This window comes from Neovison vison, chromosome 1 (assembly GCF_020171115.1).
Source record: "Neovison vison isolate M4711 chromosome 1, ASM_NN_V1, whole genome shotgun sequence".
NCBI classification, from domain to species: Eukaryota; Metazoa; Chordata; class Mammalia; order Carnivora; family Mustelidae; genus Neogale; species Neogale vison.
Window position 1 is genome coordinate 290,388,975 of NC_058091.1, and position 18,265 is coordinate 290,407,239.

The 18,265-nt window shown below is 47.2% G+C and overlaps 1 protein-coding gene across 2 annotated transcripts in view; it reads left to right on the plus strand.

Annotated features, from left to right (window-relative positions):
- Positions 1 to 18,265, plus strand: part of ADAMTS12 (ADAM metallopeptidase with thrombospondin type 1 motif 12) — a 286,218-nt gene that overhangs the window by 113,768 nt on the left and 154,185 nt on the right. The gene's annotated exons all lie outside the window — the stretch shown is intronic.

Consider the following 18,265-nt stretch of genomic DNA (forward strand, 5'->3'; position numbering starts at 1 on the left):
CCCAACCTGCCAAGCCTAAAGCTTTGGAGCACAGGCTGCTGCCGAGAGAGGCCCGTGGGGGCTGCTGTTTCTGGGGCTGTGAAGCTGAAGGCCCTGATTTAGTGGGTGCATCTGGTGTGTCAGCATGAGGAAGGGGCAGTCCAGAAACTGAATTCAGGCCCAAGGTCCTTAACGTCTTGGAGAGAGGGGAGAATGTGATGTTGTCGTAAGATTAGAGGGCCTACTTATCCAGCTTCCGTGACTCTCTCTCTCTTTCTCACACACACACACACACACCCACACATACACACATATACACTTCTCTTGAAATGTGATAGTTGATTAAAGAGACTCCACATATATTTAAGTGATGTCAGAAACAGTGGGATTGGCATTCTAGGTTCAGGACTTCATGTTTTAGCTAAATTTAACCTGAGGTGTGTGTGTGTGTGTGTGTGTGTGTAGTATGTGTATACATGTGATACATGTGTTTACATGTGTGGTGTGTGTGTGGTGTGTAGGTGTGTATGTATGTATGCTGTGTATTTGTGTAGTATATATGGTGTGTGTGTGGTATAGGTGTGTGTTTATGTGTGGTGTGTGTGTAGTATGTGTACATGTGTTTACATGTGGTGTATGTATGATGTAGGTGTGTGTTTATGTGTGGCGTGTGTTTGTGTAGTACGTACAATGTGTTTACATGTATGGTGGGTGTGGGGTATAGCTCTGTGTTTATGTGTGGTGTGTGTTTGTGTAGTGTGTGCACATGTGTTTACATACATGGTATGTGTGTGGTATAGGTGTGTGTTTATGTGTGGTGTGTGTGTGTGTGGTATGTGTACATGTGTGTACATGTGGGTGGGTGGGTGGTGTGTAGGTGTGTGTTTAAACACACATGTTGCACACCGTTGGCTCCACAAGGCAGACAGCTTGCTCAGCTGCGATGACTCAGGATTTTATGGAAGTTCTTTCCATTCCCATTAAATAGACCAAGTTGAAATTCCAGTGCATTCTCCTAGTCAACAGAGGAGTTCTTTGTTTAATTTAGCCGAGGGAGCGTCCACGCCCACAGAAGAACGCTTCCCTTTGCGGAGAGCCTGTGCTAAGAATAGAGCCAGTCCCAGCACTGCGGCCCTGCGCTTCTGAGGGAATCCTGCCGCTGTTTCCACAGGAGGGGATGGAGGGCCTGTGTTCTAGGAACCCCCCTCTGCCCCTTCCATCCCCTCAGGAGACCTTTAGCCCGAGTCAGCCCTTTCCACCAGCTCCTCAGGGACACCAGAGCTTTCTCCTGGGGACATCCATGAGCGCTGAGTTCCTGCTGATGGCTCTGTCCTCGCCGGGCCAGCCCGCGCCCTGACGGGACACCTGACTCACAGTGGCTTCCCCAGGGCGCTGCGGTCGGTGGGAGGGAGACAGGCAGCTGTGGGCGCGGGTCTGGTACGAAGACAGATCCATAGAGTATTGGCAGCTAAGAGCCTCTTCTCACCCCAGGACAGAGCAGCCGACCTCAGACACCCAAGAGGAGGAGAGCCCGAGGCCTTTTATCTGGCCAGTCCTGTCAGGCTTCAGATCCCAACGGGGCTGTTTCCCCTCGGAATACGCAGACGTGCCCGGCTGAGAGAATCACTTTCATTTGCACCTTCTGTTTCTGGGGAATAGTCCCAGTTGAAGGCAGACTATTAGTGTCGAGGGGAAGGGGGACAAAAGCCAACTGATTGGGGATATTCTGTACTTCAGTAATGAAAAAAAAAATCGAGGGATAGTCTCTGGGGACTACAGTGGTTTTTCCTGCTCATGATTCTGGCTCAGAGGATGACATGAATCGGGCTTGTGAGAACAGTCACGGCCGTCCCGGGGGAAAGGCCGTTATCGAAACCCCCAGATGGCTCCATCTCACGCACCTTCTACTAGCACCAACCCAGGCTGATATCTCTGGGATTCTGTTTTCACATTTCAGGGGACTTCTTTAGGATTCTGTGACTTGTCGATCACATCTGTGCCCGGGGGATCCGGGCTCAGCAGTAGCATGAGGCCAATTAAATTCCAACTAGCGGGGCGCCCAGGTGGCTCAGTGGGTTAAAGCCTCTGCCTTCAGCTCAGGTCATGATCCCAGGGTCCTGGGATCGAGTCCCACATTGGGCTCTCTGCTCAGCAGGGAGCCTGCTTCCTCCTCTCTCTGCCTGCTTCTCTGTCTACTTATGATCTCTGTCAAATAAATAAAATCTTAAAAAAAAAATTTCCAACTAGCTGGCAGGGGACTTGGGCAGGGGACTCTTTTCCTACTCTGTGACTTCTTATTTCTATTTTGTTATGTGTAAATTGTGGATAATAAAAATTTCATACCAAGATAGGGTAGGGTGGAATCAGTGAGAACTACAAGCTCACAGTTCCTGAGTGACAAGTCCAAATTCCAGAGACCCTTGAAAACCAAAAGTAGTTTAGTGGTTAGCGACTTCGTTTGGTGGCACAGTGCAACCCGCTTTGGTATGAGGCTGCTTATAATTTGCATTCATCTTAGTGAGACTAGATGCACAGTTTGTTGTGGAAGAATCCACGTGTTTTGTTTCAGGGTGCTCCCCTAGACCCTATAGTGTTGTTCCACTAAGACAGAGTGTGTGACCCAAGTTATTATTTTTTAATTGCGGCAAAATACATGTAACATAAAATTTACCGTCTCGGCCTTTTCCGAGTGTACGGTCCAGTAGTGTTACTTAGACTCACAGTGCTCTGCAACCGGTGTCTGGAATGCTTCATCTTGTAAAACGGAAACTCTACACCCATTAAACAGCTACTCTCTTCTATCTCTCCCCAACTAATGGCCATTTTGTTTTCCAGATTATGTTTAAAATGGCAACATTTTGAATTCCAGCCCATCTGGCCCCAAGGGTTTTGAATAAGGGATCACGGACCCTTGGGGAAGAGAAATGGACAGGATTTTGCAGTCACCACCCTGTGGAACCGTCCTGGAGAGGCCCGTTCCTCTGATCCCCCAGGGAGCTTTCCGCCGCAGCTCCCCACTTCCCAGCATCAGGAGTCCATGTGTGACAGATTGCGAAACACTGAGAACTAGCTCTGCTGGGTTCTCACTAATCGCAAAGAAAGTGTGGGTGCTTCAATGCAGTGACTAATACTCTCCTTCTTTGTTGTTGCCTCCATCTTGGTTTTTTTCTTTTTTTTTTTTTTTTTTCAGGAAGTAGAGGGGCACACATTGGCGTGGGGTGTGGTGTCAGCTTTTTAGTTCTGTGCTGTGGAGCGCAGTGTAGGACGCTGTCACAGTGAAAACGCATTTAAACCTTCATATGGACTGCACTATAGGGAACACGCTGCCAGCCTATTTAGACCCTGCTGGAGACCTTGAAAGCTGAATTTATGCATTTTGCAGAACTCTCCAGGCATGCTATGAGAAGCAATAATGCTTACCTTGCTATTCCCAGCAGACCCAGCGTAGAGACCGGTTCTGAGTCATGTCTTCTGTAACTGGAATGAATCAGGGAATTCCTGACGCATCTCCGAGAGCTGTGGGAGTGCATGGACCACTCAGGGTCATCATTGAAATCCCGACAGTGGTGGAGCGTTGTGACTGGACTATCTCCAGCACACCACTCATTTTGTGAACAGCCTGGGGGCAAATGGAGAGGTTGGTCTCTGCAGGAGGCTGATGGTTTCTTGCCCTGTTTTTAAATCACTGGGGACAAAAGTGGATGCTTAAAAAATTGGAACGCCCTGAACATAATTCAGAACATGAAACCCTCTGACCGATAACTCCTTATAAATACAGAATAAACTTAGGGCCAGATCTTTCACTTTGGGGTTATCTAAAATATGCAAAGAATTATGTACTTTTAAAGCCGATGACACTAATGTGGATGTCTTTCTTATCATTGTACTGTTTTCGAAAAGCTATGAGAATCCTCTACTTCCAAAGAAAATGACACTAAATAGAGAATTTTCAATGTCATCTGTCCCTGGAAAAATCAAACAAATGATCAGTTTCCAGACATCCACATGGGACATTCCAAATCCATGGTGACCAGGATGCCCATGAGTGTCTGAGGCTTGGGGCCAGCTGCAGAGGAAGTTTTCCTCTTAATGATGTTGCTCCCACGGTCACTGCTGTTCTCTGGCCTGTGCTGGACATTGGTCAAACACTCAACCACTGAAGCTGAGGTGCACTTTTCTTTTTTTTTTTTTTTTAATTTATTTTTATTTTTTCAGTGTTCCAGGATTCATTGTTTATGCACCACACCCAGTACTCCATGCAATACGTGCCTTCCACAATATCCACCACCAGGCTGATCCAACCTCCCACCCTCCTCTCCTCTAAAACCCTCAGTTTGTTTCTCAGAGTCCACAGTCTCTCATGGTTTGTCTCCCCCTCCAATTTCCCCCAACTCACTTCTCTCCATCTCCCCATGTCCTCCGGGTTATTCCTTATGGTCCACAAGTAAGTGAAACCATATGGTAATTGACTCTCTCTGCTTGACTTGTTTCACTCAGCATAATCTCCAGTTCCATCATGTTGATAGAAAAGTTGGGTATTCATCCTTACTTATGGAGGCATAATATTCCATTGTATATATGTATATACATCTTCTTTATCCATTCATCTGTTGAAGGACATCTTGGCTCTTTCTACAGTTTGGTGATAGTGGCTATTGCTGCTATGAACATTGGGATACAGATGGCCCTTCTTTTTGCTACATTTGTATCTTTGGGGGTAAATACCCAGTAGTGCAATTGCAGGGTCATAAGGTAGCTCTATTTTTAATTTATTGAGGAATCTACACACTGTTTTCCAAAATGGCTGCACTAACTTGCATTCCCACCAACAGTAAGAGTGTAAGAGGGTTCGCCTTTCTCCACATCCTCTCCAACATTTGTTGTTTACTCTCTTGTTAATTTTTGCCATTTTAACTGGTGTTAAACATTTTTTCATGTGTCTGTTAGCCATTTGTATGTCTTATTTGGAGAAGTGTCTGTTCATGTCTTCTGCCCATTTTTTGATGTGATTATCTGTTTTTGGAGTGTTGAGTTTGAGGGATTCTCTATGGATCTTGGATATCAGTTCTTTGTTTGTATTGTCATTTGCGAATATCTTCTTCCATTCTGTGGGTTGCCTCTTTGTCTTGTGGACTGTTTCCTTTGCTGTGCAGAAGCTTTTGATCTTGATGAAGTCCCCAGAGTTAATTTTTGCTTTTGTTTCCTTTACCTTTGAAGACATGTCTCCAAAGAAGTCAAGGTTTACTTTTCTGACTTGGCCATTAGGCAGCTGGGACCTCAAGAGAAACAGGAAAACTATGTGAGGTGTGGGGGAAAGGGGGCCCAAGACCAGAAATTAGAGTCTCGACCACACAGCATATTTGCCCGCCATCTGTTTTATTAGGGCCTGAGAGCTAAGAATGGATTTTTTTTAAAAGATTTTATTTATTTATTTGACAGAGAGAAATCACAAGTAGATGGAGAGGCAGGCAGAGAGAGAGAGAGGGAAGCAGGCTTCCTGCTGAGCAGAGAGCCCGATTCGGGACTCGATCCCAGGACCCTGAGATCATGACCTGAGCCGAAGGCAGCGGCTTAACCCACTAAGCCACCCAGGCGCCCTGGATTTTATATTTTTAAATGGTTACATTTACAATGGCTATATGAGCACCTATTTAATAGCCTTGATTTTGCTTCTTGATCCACAAAACATAAAATATTTGCTGCTGTGGCCCTTTCATCAAATTTGCTGACCCCCTGTCTAGACCACTGGTTCTCAAAGTGTGCAACATCACCTGGGAACTTGCTAGAAATTCAGACCCTCAGAAACTCTGGGAGTGGGACCCAGCGTGTGAGTCCAAACTGGCCCTCTGGAAGATTCTGATCCAGGCTACAGCTTTGGGAACCACTAATCTAGACTGTTACTGTGGCCCTTCATCACGAGTTTGTCATTTATCTATTACAAAAGAAGACCTGGGGCAAATTACTTAACTCTCTGTGCCTGGGGTTTTTCATCAGTAAGGGTTTGGTGGTGGTGGGGGGGGATTAAAAAAGCTAAAACACATACAACATATTAAATGCTTAATGCATGTCAGTTGTTATTTCAACTTTATTATTGTTATTAAAACCCATTTTATTAGGTCTCAGGTCAGTTAAAAACAAAGAGAACACCAGAGACCTGAGAATTTAGCAGAAATCATCAGGATATCTTACGGCAGCTGTGCCCTGGTGGAAATCAGACATGCTGGTCTAGACACTGGGGGCCAAAGGCTACAAACCGTGTCGGGGTGGACCACGAGTCCCCTTCCAGCCAGACCACGGGGCATCTCTGCAGCTCTGACCAGGTGCTCTGCTGGTCTTTTTCCCAAGGCAGTGCCCTGCCCGCCTGTTTTCCCTGATTTTGGCTTTTGGCACCAGTGCCCTTCCCGTCAGGCCTCTGGGGATTTTCAACATTTGAAACATCAAGCATCCCAGTCCCTCACTAACCCTGAACATGAGCACACATCATTTATTCGTGAATCACTACCAGGAAATTGGGCTCATAAAAACCACTCTCAGGGCATAGGGTTGTTGTAAGGAATAGGAAAAGCTGCACGTGTTTTAGGACGTGAAATTGAACATGTGAGACCCGTAAGCTGCTGTCGTTATAATTTTTAAAAAGTTTGTAATTGTTACTCAGAAATCGGTGGTGACTGTGTCTCAAACTGTTCTTCTGGCAGCTGAAGGTTCTCGCGGATGTTGCTGTTTCCTGCAGGGCTCTGTGCCTCGCCTCCGCTGGGAGTCCTGAGGATGAGCTCTGCAGACCTGTGTTCTCCCCTCTGACCCAGGGGCGCTTTAAAGAGCTCAGGCAGTGCCCGAGGAGTCCCTCTTTGCCTAAGGGGAGCCTCAGGAATGACAGAAATGGTTACCCACAGGAGAGGACGAGGGGCTTGGTCTCCAGTTGGCAGCAGGAACATCAGGAAGCACATCCCTTGGTTGTGGGGTGGAGGAGGAGAGAGAGGCAGGGACTGGAGCCTCTCTGCTCCCTCTGACGGCTTAGCCACTGCTCAGGGCCGGGCCCGGAGTGCTCGGCCATCTTCCAGAGGCATCCTGATGCTAAGAGCTCCGTGTGTGTGAGCGTGTGTGTGTTGATGGTGGTGGTCGGAGAATCCAGGCTTCGATGTGACATGGGTCTAGGGGTGAATCTTGTTAGGGAGCAGCTCTGTGACCTCGCTGAGCCTCCTTGTTTTCATCTGTAAAATGCACGTGGTCCTTACTCAGTTGCATTTCTGTGTGAATCGGAGAGGATGAAGGGCTCAGTGAACGCTGGCCTCTGTTGTGGAGCCTGGCAGCCGCTGTGTCTCAGCGATGAGACTTCTTGGCTGCAGTATAGGATGATGGTGTAGGAGATGGCCTTCACGTCTTTTCTCAAGAAACTCTGGCTCACAGTGGTTCTTCTGACCAACCGTAAAGCTGCCTGGACTTCCACGAAGCATGATCTTATAAAGCCCGATTTGGAATGTAGGGGAGCAGGGATGCCAAAGCCCCCTTTCACGGGCTGATGCTCATCTGTTCCACACCGATTGCTGGTTCTCCTGAGACCAGCTAGTGATCAGGATTAAGTACCCCCCATGTGCCAGGGCTTGTAGTAACCACCTGAGATTATCTCTTACTGAAGACTTCAGCTGGCTTATGGATAGGTAAAATTCTTCCTTAAGAAACTTCTCTCTGGGAGATATCATGTCTCATTTTTCTACTAGATCATTAGTATTTTTCCTAATAATTCATAAGAGAGTCTCATAAAAAAGTATGTGATACCTTTGTTTTATTTGTGAAAAAATATTTTTCCTGCCCTTTTTATTTTGAGTATTTTTTGATCCTCAGATATTTTATGCCTTTGTTGAAATGTTTGGCTTTCTTTGTGATTTCTTTCATTCTTTTGATGCTTACAAAGTTCTTTCCCATCCTAAGTATCAGATAAATATTCACCTTTTTTTTTTTTTTTTTTTTTTTGGTACCTCCTTCATGGCTTACAATTGGATTTCAAATGAGGAGGGAGATGGTGAGTGGTTGGCATGTGTGTGCATTGTTGCTTCTGACTCCTGGTGTCTGGGCAGACATCACTAATCTATCACAGCACCATAGCTGGCTTATCCAGGAGCCAGCCTGGGGAGGATTTTTCAATGCAGCTGCCCCTTGAGCAGTGTAGGATGCTAGGTATCCTATAAATCTGGTGTACTTGGAGTAATTCCTCGTCACACACAATCTAAAAAGATACAGTCTTACCATTTCTAGGTCAGAGTGAGAAGCCATTTGCAGACTTCTGGCATCTTTCCCCGGACAGCCTCTGCTGGGACAGAACACCTTTTCCCTATTACCAGAGCTTCCGAGTGAAGCTTAGGAACGCGTGACCAGATAGCAGGAGCCCAGTATGCATCTCTGTTGTCTTCAGTATGCGTTTTACTGTAGGGGAAGAGAGATCACAGGCAGAAGGGAAATGAATCTGTAATTCATAATAAGTGATTAAAAATAAGTTGCCCTTTATTACATGTACGATATTAAGCAAAATACTCTGCCAAGATCATGTGTCTCATTCTCACAGTAATGCTGAGGCCATTTTTAATGTCCTTGTTTAGGGGTGAGAAAGCAAGGCAGGTGGGAGCTCGTCCAAGAGGCAAATGTGGGTGGAGCTGCCCTGGGATTCATGTCCAGACCCGCCGGATCCTTCACCACTTACCGTTATGCTCTGCCCTTCCACCGCCTCAGCTGAGGCAGGGCCACCATTGCGGAAGAGCCTCAGCAAAATAATTAGCTTATCCTAAGTGAGCCAAGCAAAAGGGCCATGCAAAGAATTGCCTGTCTTTCATGGCCACAGTTAGGAATTTGTTCGAATGGATCGATAGACCTAATGATATCGTACCACAGTGGAAAACACTGTATGAAGCGGAGGCTCGCAAAGAAACAGACCTGCTGTAGAATGAGGTAGAAGAGGGAACTTTCTGTCTTTTGACACTTGATTCCTGCAGATTGGTGGTGGGAATCGGCCTCTGGGAGACCACGGACTGATTTTCATATACTTTCCTCTTACTGAAAAGTAATAAGATTATAGATTTTTTTTAAAGATTTTATTTATTTATTTGACAGAGAGAGATCACAAGCAGGCAGAGAGGCAGGCAGAGAGAGAGAGAGAAGGAAGCAGGCTCCCGGCTGAGCAGAGAGCCCAATGCGGGGCTCGATCCCAGGACCCTGCGATCATGACCTGAGCCGAAAGCAGCGGCTTAACCCACTGAGCCACCCAGGCGCCCCTAAGATTATAGATTTTTAATCCTGCCCCTTAGAGATTAAGATAATCAAAATTTTATACGAGAAATAAAAATGTGCATTCAAGATGTATTTTAGGAGCAAGGATAAAGTCAGGAGGCACAGGGGAGCAGCTGGAGGAAAGGGGTTCTGTGGTCATTCCTCCCTCCCACCCTCTGTCCACCCACCCCATCCAAAAAGGATTAACTCTTACCGGACACACACACACACACAGACACACAGACAGACAGACAGACACACACACACACACCCCCCACACACACACACCCCCCAACAGACTTTACCAGCATACTATCGCCATCTTGTGGCCATGTGCAATATTAATACTTCCAGAATGTCACGGATGATGCTATTTTTGCAACTCTTTGGCATAAACTGTGTATAATCCCATTTCGTGTGAAAAGATTCCGATTGACCCTGTGCTAGGAGGGCGTTCCTTATAACCCTGGATGGACAGTGAAGGACATCGTTACGAGCACCAAGGTGCAGGAGAGGAGCCTTCTACTTTCTGACTTTCACTTCAAGTTACAGAATTGAACTTTTTGCATAGGGCCCTCTTCATTATTACATATTTTGAAGCTGTTGGGTATTTAATAAGTAATATTTGAAAAGCTACACATTCTGTACTAGAGATTTATAAAATACACACATCCCCGATGCTCTGTTGCCTGAAACTAGGTATTAAGGATCTCATCAGTGCCAGCATCTCTTCTTTTCATTCGGAGGGAAATGTGGGGAGACTCTGCCACGGGCTAACAAGCAGAATCTGCCTGACCTGCGAGTTGCCAAAATCGCAGATGTTCATTTGCGCAACGTCTTGGATTGTTCAGAGTACTTTCGAGCGTTATCCCATTGGATCTTATAACTACTAACGTACCCAGTGTGCTCGAACTTATTTTCCTCTTAAACTGCTTTCCGAATTGTGTAAGTTATATCTGCACAATGTAACATTTGGAAATTTCATATGGATATAAAGATATGAACTATCAGTATGCCCTTCAACACCTGGGGCTGATATTCATGGGTCGTATTTCATGGGCCTCAGTCTTCCTATGCACCCATACATATATGTGCACACACATGTCCAAGTATACACATGCATGTGCACATGTACACACATGATGTGTGCTACTTTGTAATGGGATACTTTATAAGTGACGTCATCCCAACCTAGAGGTTAAATGACTTATTCTGCTGTACCTGATACCCCTGGATAGTCATTTGATCCCAGATATGCTTTCTCTTTATCCCTGTTCTAACTGGCCTTTCCTCCACTGCAAGCCATCTGAGCTCTCCACGGGTAGGTGGCCTTTCCCAACCTGGGGTTTGTGGAAGAGCCTGTGATGGGGAGAACCCTTGTTAGCGTGGACACTGCCCTACCCTCAATGAGGAGAAGTCAGCCTTAAAGAGCAAATGGCTTTGTCAGAGAGGGTCCGGGGACAGCCCATCCCACCCAGTGCTGTTGATCGGACTGCGTATGGAGAATCTGTGAGAGCCACCAGACAGAGGGCTGTGCGTCTAATGGTCACAGCTTTGGGGAGGGAAGAGGAAAGGATTGGAGGGTGTGGACACCGGAGACTCACTCTGTCTACCCGGCCGCCCGTGGCTGGTCGTGTCACTGCGGGCCTGGGCTGGGAGCGTCCCATCCCAAGCAGGCAGAGCCTGGGTGAGCTGGCTCTGTTCCCAGGCTGTCCTCCTGGGGTCTTTGCATCGTCAGTGCTTTGGCTCTGCTCCTCCCTCGCTCTTCTCTCTAGCATGTGGATTTCCAGCTGAAATGTATTATTTCAGTAAACATCCCAAATGGTAACTTCCTCTGGTCCCAGGGACTCTGGCGGCATACAAAGAGACGGGGCCTCCTCCTGGGGGAAGAGGCTGGGTCTCAGGGCTGCCCCAGGAGGGGGACGGGATGTCCAAGACCTGAGCATTTCATGACACACCAGGTGTTTTGAGCCAATTTCTGCTAAATTTATTGGCTGTTTTCTTTAGAAAATATGAAGGGATCCAGTCTTTGTGCTTTCACCGAATCTGTAGATACGTCGGATGGAGCGCTTACATTCTAGATGCTGAGGGTAGAGTGTGAACACAACAGGCAGCAGGGCGTCAGGGAGTCCGTTTCATAGGAAGACTGATAAAGAAACAGATAAAATATTAAAAATAAAAATAAATGCAAACCAGTAGATACCAGAAATGGAATTGGCAGCATAAGGCAACAGAGGACCAAGGGAATGATAGGAGGCTCTGCAAGGATCTTAGGGAGAAGGGAAGGAGAAGGGGTCAGCCACTCAACATCCAGGGAAACGTGTGTTCTGGGAACAAAATGCACGAGGGTCTTAAGCATAGATAGCTTGGCTCATCTGAAGAATTGAAAGGAGGTTTGTGTGGCCAGAGAGAAGACAAGGGAAGAGCTTGGAGAGAGAGTCAGGGGCCCCCTTGAATAAACCCTAAATTGTCACTCAAGTTTCTATAACAGTCCAAGGCCTTGGAAAATCTGGAAAATGGAAATGCCCAGGAAGCAGGCCTCAAGACCATCTGTAAAGCTAATAATATTTGGTCTGCTTTGGGTTTGCGCTCTCTTCAAAGCCACGTTGGAAAACTGCTCTTAACTTTTGCCTCCGAAGACATGGCTGCAAAGCTGTGAAATGCCTCTGAGGAGAAAGAACAGTCACACAATCCTGAAAACCTGCTCCAGGGTTAACTGAGAAATCATTCAGAAATGCGGGGACACGTACATGTACCTGTCACCCCAACCAGACCTCCAGGCTGGACCTGACTTTGACCCGGATTTACAGGAGCAGGGAAACCTTTGATTCATGGTTGCCAGCCCAGCTGTCTGGCTTTCTGTTTCACAGCCCTGTTCCTCCAGCTGGTGAGACAGGCACACCCCCGTCCAGGGGAGGTGAGAGGAAAGAGAAGACTCTTTGGGAGCCAGGAGGTGGGGTAAGGGGGCGAGTGTGACTGGATTAGAATCAGGAGCTTCCCCTGGAGCCAGGAGGAGCCAAAGAGCCACAGGTGAGGATGAAGTCAAGGAAGTACCGTCTCGATAAGCAGATTTCTGGACCCTTCCAAAGGGTGAATTCGTGTGGCTCCAGAATAGGAAGTGGAGAGCACCAAAAAAGCGTAAGGATTATTTTTAGCACCGAACTGAAGACGTATAGGTGATAGCTTGGAGATCACCTGACCAGAGACTTGGAGCTCAGCCACTGAACTGTTTCAGGAGCCCACATCTGCAGCCCTCTGCCTGGACCTCCTCACACAAGCATACGGTGGGGGAGAGATCAGTGTACCTTCCAAATAAAGGAGCTTCCACGTTATTCCCCTGGACACTCCTTCTTCTGACCAAATTGCTGCCTTGAGCCCCTTACAGACCTTTTCAGTGACCACCGTGGACACTGAGTCTTCTGGGGTTGTTGCTTAGGTCAGGTAGTAAGTGAACTAGAGCAGGACACAGGAGACCTGGGTCCACGGCCTGGCCGTGGCACTCAAGAGCTGTGTGACCCGGGTCAAGTGAATCAACCTCTCTGGGCCTCTTCCCTGGCCCAACTAGCAAGGTCAGGCACACTGAGGGATAAAAGCAGCACAATTTGGCAAGTCTGTACACACAAGAGTTTTAAATATATTGGAGAGTTTTGAGCTCTGGGATGGCAAGGGAATTTGATATCGTAAGAATGGGTAATGCAAAATCTCGCTTTTTAGGGCTGGACGAGATGATAAGGCAGGGAAGGAAGGGCTGGCTCTTGTGCCAGATGCCTTCCCTTAATGTTTGGTCTTACAGAATCAGATAAAGAGAAACTATGTCTGGAGAGCCGACAAGCCGGGAGGGCACCCCGGGAGGAGATCAGGATTGGAGCATGCTAAAGCTGGGGGGCGTTTGAGATCATTTAACTCAGCGGTTTATAAAAGCTGGTGTTTCTGCCAAACCATAAAGAGGGCCGTTTCAGGCCTGCCAATTGTCTGGCCCTCAGAGACCACCAGAAACTCCTCCCTCTCTTAGCTGGTTTGGTTAGACATGCCTCAGTAGGGAGGGCCTGGTGGGGTCCCTCTGTAGGGAAGTCAGGGCGGGGCATTGATGGGGTTTTCAGGCCCGGGGTGGGGGGATGTCCAAGCAGGTCCTGTAAGGGAGGAAATGGTTGGGATTGGGAGGGCTTACGACATGACAGCTTTGGATGGGTGGCTCAGCAGGGTGAGTGTCGCGAAGTGGACGTTGATACACGAGCTGCTGGTTCATACGTAGGCTGTTGAGAATCCTTATCCTCCAGAGAAAAGGTACGTCAGGTTTCCAGAACATGTAGCTTGTATATTCTTGCTTGGTCTCCAAACTGTTTCAGTAAGAACAAAGAAGTATGTGTGTTTCCAGCATCATTTATCAGAAAGAAACAAAGGGAATTATACTGGCCTCAGATCCCAGGGACCATGGGGAGCTGGTGACTGTGTGGGGTGCTCACCCTTCCCCTCACCTCTCAGTCAACTTAGGGCATCTCCACATTTTCTTATTTTCCACTTTGTGTCTCTACATCAGATTCCGTTGAAAGAAAGGGCTTTATGGTGGTTAAAAATCCAGAACTATGTTTTAAAAATCTCCATTTAGAAAAGAATACTGAGGCCCAGCGAGGTGATGCAGTTGGCCTCAGTCACACTGGTTCATAGCAGAGAAGAGGGTCAGGGTCAAGGACACACAGCTTACTCCAGTGTCACCATTTGCCATGACCCTGGGATGATCATAAATGATACCAACTGGGGTTGGGCAGCTTTCCTGAGCCTTCCTTCATTGCCACCCAGAGCACGGGGTCTCCAGTGTGCTGCGGAGGAAGAAAGAGAGGGGAAGAGGTGGCACCCTGACCCTGACCAGCAGCTGACACCCCATGTCCCCTCAGTGGGGACTGTGCATAGGCCGTGGCCAACCTGACTGCAAGGGAGGCTTGGAAGCATAGGGGAGCACTCGGAATGATTGGTGAGCACTGACTCCCTCTACCTCACCCAGGATTTGGGGGAGCACACATGCTCCATCTTGTGCTGCTTTTATCCTCCAGGTTCCAGAGGAGAAAATTCAAGAGCAGCAAGGAGGAGCCGCTTGGCCACTGTCACGTAGGTTGCTGTGGACAGCACTTGAGTCCAGATCTGATTTAAGATTAGCGCTCTCCTGGCTCTCCTCTCCTGTTAGGGACAGAGAAGTGGGTCCGATGAGGGGGCCAAAGCCAGATCGCTGGGAGGTGGGACAGCTCTGTGCACTGCAGAGGCAGAGCGGTAAGAATAGGGGGGCAAGGAGTTCAGGTGTAGGACGTTGAAATGAGGACCGATAAGATCTTCATGAGAAAATAAGATGAAAAGCACAGATCACATATTCGCAACCAGACACAGATGGGATTGTGTCTCTGACGCAGAAGGGAGGATCTGAGAGTGGTTTACAGACAGTGACTATGGGATGAATTGAGTGTGTCTTCCAAAGCCTACGTACAAACTTGAGATTCCGATGACAGATGGCAGGGGTAAGGGGAGGGGCCATCCGCACGTGCTGAGCAGGGCAGGAAACGAGCAGGGACTTAGATGACCCAAGTGTGCGTGACCCGAGAGGCTGAGCCATCCGTGGCTGTGGGAGTGTCCTCCGTGGCACTGCTTTCGCGGACGTGTCTCATGCGCTCACGGACGTGTCTCATGCGCTCGCGATCTGCTCTCCTTCTCCTCTCGCTTCTGCTGTGTGTTGGGCACTTGCCCTCTGCTCCCTCGGGTGCCCTGCCTCCAGGGAGGCCAGCTTGCTATTCTGCTTCCGTCACACCTTGCTCGTCACCCCCCGGACTATGGCTCTGACCTAATGATGCCTTCATCACCTGCCCTTGACTGGCTTGCTTCCAGATCATTCCCAGCAAATTCCTCTTGACCCCTCTGGCCAGTTAGTAGAGTAGTTGTCTCTCTAGACTCTCCCCATCCTTCTAGCCAGTCCTCCTACCCGCAGTAGCTAAAATGCACAGAAAGGAATCAAGCATATTTTGATACTTGGTCTAAGAGAAAAAGCCAAGAAGATCCAGCCACCTCAGGGAACCCAGTGAGGTTGCTTAGGTTTAAACCCAGTGGCCTCCCTACCGAACTCCAAGCCTTTACACAGAGTACTTAATCCCTTCGCCTAGCTCATTCTTCGTCTGTGCAGTGGGGAGAGCAATGATTTCTATCACACCTGGTGTTTCTGAGCATTACAATTTGACAATATGTCTAGAGCCCTTGGAACAATCATAAGAATAGTGTAACTGCTGTCTCTTTTTTTTTTTTTTTTGAAGATTTTATTTATTTATTTCACAGACAGAGATCACAAGCAAGCAGGGAAGCAGGCAGAGAGAGAGGGGGAAGCAGGCTCCTCGCTGAGCAGAGAGCCCGATATGGGGCTCCATCCCAGGATCCTGAGATCATGACCTGAGCCGAAGGCAGAGGCTTAACCCACTGAGCCACCCAGGCACTCTATGAACAGTGTAACTGCTAACTGTCATCATTTTTATTAGTAAACACACAACACAGTACAGGGTTGGTGGTGACACTGGTTTTATTATTTGTCTGGTGAGAGGTCTATATGCTATTTTTTTTTTAAGATTTTTATTTATTTATTTGATAGACAGAGAGAGATCACAAGTAGGCAGAGAGAGAGGGGGAAGCAGGCTCCCTGCTGAGCAGAGAGCCCGATGTGGGGCTCGATCCCAGGACCTTGAGATCATGACCTGAGCTGAAGGCAGAGGCTTAAACCACTGAGCCACCCAGGCGCCCCTCTATATGCTGTTTTGCTGCATTCTAATAGTAAATGATTATGGTGGGCCATATCCTTAGGTTGAAATATGAAAACATATCTTCCCAGTTGCCATGTTGGTCGAACTACACACTTACACTCTTGTCCGGCAATACTCTGACCCACGGAGTCCTTTTATCTCCAGTCATGAGGAGGAAAGTCTTACTGAATCCCGGATGAGGGGGAAATCTTGTCCACCCTGCTATCAGAATGAAAAGAAGTCTTTACACACTGATCCTGCGGCTTGTTTATGTAGAGAAGTCTCTGCCTGAGATCGCTATGAACAGAGACCACAGCCCCGGGCGCAGGCAGTGGGAGGCTGAGCGGACTGTCAGGAGGGACAGTCTTGTGTCCAGGGGTGCCAGGCCGAGCTGCTGAGTTTCTCCCTCAGCCAAGGCTTTCTGCTTGAAAACAAACAAAGGAACTTGCAGGTGGTGAAGGGGGAGGCGGCGATAGACTCAGGATTGCTGAGATAAATCCAGGATGTGGAATTAAAATATTTACTCTGGCATTGAGGAATGGCTGGGTTGAGTGTTTGCTGTCTCAGCCGCACCTTTGTCCTGGCTCCTTTTTTGTCACTACCAATCTTCAAGCCTGTGAAGCCTTTTAAATTACCAATATTTAGCATTTTGCAGGTGGAAAGTCAGATCTGGGGAAAAGGAACCCCTTCTGTCCTGGGAGGTCATGAACCCTTTGCTCCAGCCATGCCGAACTGTCTGGAAAGGAAAAGACAAGGATCCCTTCATGATCCACCTCCTGACCTGAACACTATTGCAACGGATGGACTGGATCTGTTTTGTTTTTTTTTTTTAACTCTTTCATCTATTTAACTTAAAAATGTTATCAAATTTAAGTGCACAGTTTATAGTTTTCACGAACTGAAAATACCCACATAACTAACATCCAGATCAAGACCCAGAACTTGCCCAGCCCTCTAGAAGCCTTCCTGCACCTTTGCTCTCCCCTAATTACTACCAGAATGGATCCCTTTTGCCATCTGGTACTTTGTAAAATGCAATAACTTAGTATACCCTCCTTTGTACCTGGCTTTTCTCCCTCAGCTTCACACTGGTGAGATTCATCCATAACATTTCCTGTGGTTGGAGATGATTCTCTGCTGGAGAGAAGCCCATCAGGTGAATTCTGTGGTGCACATTTGGGGTGGTGTGTGTGTGTGTGTGTGTGTGTGTGTGTGATACACGTACATAGGCATTGCTGGGTTGTACAGTATGCCTACAGTCAACTTTCATTGATCCTACAGCTTCACCAAATGGGTTGTCCCAGTTTGGTGATGGGGGTTCCATTTACTCTCCACCCAGCTTTCGTCTCCCTAGATTCTAGGCTAGGATGACAGCCTGCTCATGGACTAAGCACGTACAACAGGGAACATGCAATTCTGCTTCAAACAAGCAGGTGCAGCTTCTTTTCAAAGTAGGGCTGGGATTGTTCCGCTCACCTCAGCTGCTCGCCGTCTGGCTGATGACTTTAGTCATCAAGTCCCTCATGATAGAAGCACAGATCAGATCCTTGGTTCTGGTTTTCCTTAGACCGTTGACCATCCTGCCGAACATCTTTTTATTCATGGCTGCTGTCAAAAGACTAAATCTCCATGACCTGTTTATGACAGGAAGGGTAGGAGGACTGGGAATGCCTATTCCTGAATCCAGGAAAAATACTTAGACTGGAGTTGGAAGAGAAAACTACTTTCTGGAATTGGCAATCATATTTTGGGGAATGAGGAGAGTATTAAGAGCCTGTTTAAGAAGCTTGATACATTGGTACCAGAAATCTCTTTCATTCTCACTGAAGAATTCATTTTAATCTCACCATCCAATTGCATAAGAGTTGCTCACAATTTTGGAAGTCTCTGGATAACTTCTACTGTGCATATTTGTTTGGATGTTTTTACAAGCAGTGTATTTTCTTGTGGAATGTTTGGCAGACATTTTTAATAAAGATTTTGGACTTGAGGTTGTGGATACAGATGGATAAAATTAGACACATTTGGGGGAGGTAAAACCATATAAAACACCAATAAGTGACATTTTAAAGTTAAATGAGATATAAAAGAATGTTTGACTTTTTGTGTCCCCAACCCAATATTTCTCTTTAACTTGTATTTTTCTATAATTGTTTAACAGGATTTTCCCCCCCTTTTTGTTGGGTTTTGGGCAAAAGACAAAAAAAAAATTGCCTTCCTCTTACATAGTAACTTCCCTGCTTTTTTTTTTTTTCCCCAATTTATTT